This window comes from Triticum dicoccoides, chromosome 7A (genome assembly GCF_002162155.2).
Source record: "Triticum dicoccoides isolate Atlit2015 ecotype Zavitan chromosome 7A, WEW_v2.0, whole genome shotgun sequence".
Classification (NCBI taxonomy): Eukaryota; Viridiplantae; Streptophyta; class Magnoliopsida; order Poales; family Poaceae; genus Triticum; species Triticum dicoccoides.
Window position 1 is genome coordinate 98,693,773 of NC_041392.1, and position 5,256 is coordinate 98,699,028.

The following is a 5,256-nucleotide window of genomic DNA, read 5'->3' on the forward strand; positions in this document are numbered from 1 at the left end:
ATTATCCCTCAACTACGAGGGAAGGTAAGGAACTACCATCTAGCTCTGCACTTGATTCACCTTCTGTTTTGAGTAAGCTTGCGACACCTAAACCTGCTTCTGCTATTAATTCTGATATGTCGCATGTTATTGATGATGCCACTTCGGCTATGCATGATACTTATGATGAAACTACTTCTATGCTTGATACTACTGTGCCACTTGGTGAATTTCTTGATGAACAACTTGCTAGGGCTAGAGAGAATAAAATTATTGAAACTGATAATATTGATGAAAGTGATGATGAAGACTCTCCCAATAAATATGAATTGCCTGTTGTGCCTGAGGGCTATGTTATGGATGAAGAAACTGCTAGAGACTTTCTTGCTTGCTTGCAATGATAGAAGTGATCTTAAGAAATTATTAGCTAAGCTTACACCAAAAACTCTGAATGCTAGAATGAAATATGATCCTGCGTATGCTACTTCACCTATCTTTGTTACTGATAAGGATTATGAATTCTCTATTGATCCTGATATAATTACTTTGGTTGAATCCGATCCTTTTTATGGCTATGAATCTGGAACTGTTGTGGCACATCTTACTAAATTAAATGATATAGCCACCATGTTCACTATATGATGAGAGAACTCGCTACTTTTATATCCTTAAAATATTTCTGTTCTCATTAAAGGGTGATTCTAAGATATGGTTTAATTCTCTTGATCCTGGTTGTGTGCGTAGTCCCCATGATATGATTAATTACTTCTCTGCTAAATATTTCCCCGCTCATAAGAAACAAGCTGCTTTAAGGGATATATATATATATAATTTTGTGCAAATTGAAGAAGAGAGTCTCCCACAAGCTTGAGGGAGGCTTATCCAATTACTTAATGCTTTGCCTGATCATCCTCTCAATAAAAATGAAATACTTGATATCTTTTATAATGGACTAACCGATGCTTCCAGAGACCACCTTGATAGTTGTGTTGGTTCTGTTTTCAGGGAAAGAACACCGGATGAAGCTGAAATTCTATTGAATAATATGTTGACCAATGAAAATAATTGGACACTTCCTGAGCCAATTCCTGAGCCTATTCCTAAACCAACTCCGAAGAAGAGGGGTGTTCTATTTCTCAGTCCTGAAGATATGCAAGAGGCAAAGAAATCTATGAAAGAAAAGGGTATTAAACCTGAAGATGTTAAGAATTTACCTCCTATTGAAGAAATACATGGTCTTAACTTACCGCCTATTGAAGAAATATATGATCTTAATTCATCACCTATTGAAGAAACTCATGGTCTTGATAACCCGCCACGGGTAGTAAAGGTAAATTCTCTCTATAGATTTGATGAAGGTGATATTCCTTACTATAAGTCTACTAGACAATGCTTAGATGAGTTTGACAATTTTATTGTTAAACAAGAAAATTTTAATGCTTATTTTGGTAGACAATTAAAACAAAATGCTTATATGATTGAACACTTGAGTGATTATTTGTCTAGAGTTAAAGGTGAACTTAAACTCATTAGTAAACATGTTTCTATGGTCACCACTCAAGTAGAACAAGTACTTAAAGCTCAGAATGATTTGCTCAATGAATTGAATAGTAAGAATAATGACTATGTTGTTATAGTGGCTACTAGAACTGGTAGAATGACTCAAGAACCTTTGTATCCTGAGGGCCACCCTAAGAGAATTGAGCAGGATTCTCAAAGAACTAATGTAGATGCACCTAGTCCTTCTAAAAATAAGAAAAGGAAAAATGATAGGACTTTGCATGCTTCTAGTGAACCTGTTGTTGACACACCTGAGAATCCCAATGATATTTCTATTTCTGATGCTGAAACACAGTCTAGTAATGAACATGAACCTAGTGATAATGTTAATGATAATGTTCATGTTGATGCTCAACCTAGTAATAACAATGATGTAGAAATTGAACCTGCTATTGATCTTGATAACCCACAATCAAAGAATCAACGTTATGATAAGAGAGACTTTGTTGGTAGGAAGCACGGTAAAGAAAGAGAACCATGGGTTTAGAAACTTTGTTGGTAGGAAGCACGGTAAAGAAAGAGAACCATGGGTTTAGAAACCCATGCCTTTTCCTACAAAACCATCCAAGAAAAAGGATGGTGAGGATTTTGAGCGCTTTGCTGAAATGATTAGACCTATCTTTTTGCGTATGTGATTAACCGATATGCTCAAAATGAATCCTTATGCTAAGTATATGAAAGATATTGTTACAAATAAAAGAAAGATACCGAAAGTTGAAATTTCCACCATGCTTGCTAATTGTACTTTTAAGGGTGGAATACCAAAGAAACTTGGAGATCCAGGAGTACCTACTATACCATGCTCCATTAAAAGAAATTATGTTAGAACTGCTTTATGTGATCTTGGAGCTGGTGTTAGTGTTATGCCTCTCTCTTTATATCGTAGACTTGATTTGAATAAGTTGACACCTACTGAAATATCTTTGCAAATGGCTGATAAATCAACTGCTATACCTGTATTTGTGAGGATGTGCCTGTTGTGGTTGCAAACGTTACTATTTTAACAGACTTTGTTATTCTCGATATTCCCGAGGACGATAGTATGTCTATTATTCTTGGAAGACCCTTTTTGAATACTGCAGGGGCTATTATTTATTGCAACAAAGGCAATGTCACTTTTCATGTTAATGGTAATGAGCATACGGTACACTTTCCAAGGAAACAACCTCAAGTCCACAGTATCAATTCTATTAGAAAAATTCCATCGATCTTTTTTGGAGGTTTTGAATTTCCGCTTCCTACTGTCAAAAAGAGATATGATATTCTTATTATTGGGGATGTGCATATCCCCGTTGAGGTAACATAGTGTTATTCGAAATTTCTCCGGTTTCATGCCATTTGGAATGAGTTTGTTAACAAGACCTGATCAACCTTGTTAGTGGATTCCTTTTGATGAGCATGAGATGGATGAAGTTAGAAGGCACAACCTTCTGTACCCTCTTTTTACTTTCTGTTATTTAGTATAAATAAAGTAAAAATAATATTTTTCTGTCTGTTTCCTGAATTATCCGTGCAATAAAAAATACCCCAAAAATAAAAGTTCTCCAAATGCCCTACCAATTTAATATGATTTTTTTGGAATATTTGAGAATATTTGGCGTTGAGAACACAGCAGGGGGATCAAGCACCTGGGCACGAGGGTCCAGGGCGCGCCCACCCCCTGGGCGCGCCCCCTGCCTCGTGGACCCACGGTGGCTCCCCTCCACTTATTCCTGCACCCACACACCACTTCTTCCTCCAAAAAAAATCACCAACCAGCTCAAGCACGAGTTCTAGCTCATTTTGCTGCGATTTTCGATCTCCTAGCTCAAAGCACCTCTCACAAAACTGCTTTGGGAGATTGTTCCTTGGTATGTGACTCCTGCATTGGCCAATTAGTTTTTGCTCTAGTGCTTTATTCATTGCAAATTTGTGCTGCCTAGGTGACCATGTTCTTGAGCTTGCATGTCAAATTTATATGGTTCCAAGTAGTTCTAATGCATGATATAGGCTCTAGGCACTTGTAGGAGTAGTTGCTATCAATTTTGTTGAGCTTAGTTCACCTTTATTTGAAGTTACAAAAAAATTCAGACATTTTCAGAAAATGATGAAAAGATTTTTGAGGGGCTCATCAAGCCGAAGCTCAAAGGAAAAACAAAGTGAAGAAGAAGAGAGGCCCAAATATAATCTGCCTCGTACCTCGGAGGTTCGGCCGTGTGAATGGCCTTGTGATGATTTCTTGAGAGCAGCCGGGATTTATGATGATTTTTATGAATTGGCTGAGAATGCAGGCCTCACCGACTTTCTCCGTGACCAACGCGAACAGTATCTCTTACTCACCAATACCTTTGTGCAAAACATCTACTATTATCCTAAGGAATCACCTCCTTCAGTAGAGTTTCATTTATATGATGTGGTTAAGAAGATATCACTATGTGAATTTTGCAGGGTTTGCAAAATACCTTTCGAGGGTAGCTTAGAGGAACCACATTGTAGAGATGTGGATGGGTTTATTGATACTATTACTGTAGGGGAAACTAGGAAAGTTTCCGATGCAAAAATCACTAGCATACACTTTCCTGTTTTACGCTACTTTGCAGTATCTGCTAGTTGTTGCTTAATTGGTCGCGAAAACTGTGGAAACCTTGGTGTTCCTGATATTATTATTTTGTTCCATGCTTTATTCTGTGATGACTCTATTAGTATGAGCGCTATTATTGCCAAAAGGTTAAGTCTAAACCGTGCAAAGGGCCCCATCTTTGGAGGTGTCTATGCTTCGCGCCTCGCTACATACTATAACATACCTATTAGGCACTATGAGAAAGAAGAAAAATTGCTGCCTACTATTTATTTAGATTATAAGGGTATGGTAGCGCATGACTTTATTGTTAAGAATAGGGAAGGGGCGCTTAAATACAAACCGTTATTTGATAAACATCACCCTGAGACTATTACCTTGTCTGCTCCTTCCTTGTTTGATTTATCTGCATGCCAGTATCTTGTTCCGCTGGCGACCGTCCAGGCGTACCGGAACCCTACACCAGTCACAGAGCCAGAGCCGGAACCACAATTTGATCCTCCACGACAGTCTAATTATCAGTGGGATCCGGAGGCAATTTCCAACCAGTGGCAATTCGAGGCTTCATCTCAGTACGACCCCAACTACAACTATGGATATCCGCCAGGCCAGCCGTGGCAATAAACCAATTTAGGCCAAAAGCCTAAGCTTGGGGGAGTACGTATTTCTCACTGACATTACATTCATGTCCACACACTCATTCCTAGTTGTCGGTGCTCATACTTTTTCACTGTAATATCCATGCTAGTTTATTTTCCTTTTGATGCTTTCTTCTTGTGTGTTTGAAAAACCTTAAGAAAAACAAAACAAAAATAGTTGTAGCTTTAAGCTAGTTTACTTTATTGCCGTAGTAGTAGTAATTAAAAAGAAAACCCAAAAATATTTCATGTTCTTATTTTGCTTGTTGGGAGCTTTCCCGTGTAAATAGTTGTATTTCTTTTCTTTTCTTTGGGGGTCGATAGGAGAAGACCATAATTAAATTGTTGAAGTGGCTCTTATATGAATTATTGTTGATTTAACCAAGAGCCCATATTGCCTTGTCTTCTCCTGTTTATTGAATGCTCGCAGATTCCAGCTTAGTCCAACGCACGTGCACTATTATTATTATTCACATCGTTCGGTCGTGCAAGTGAAAGGCAATTATGACGATATATGATGGA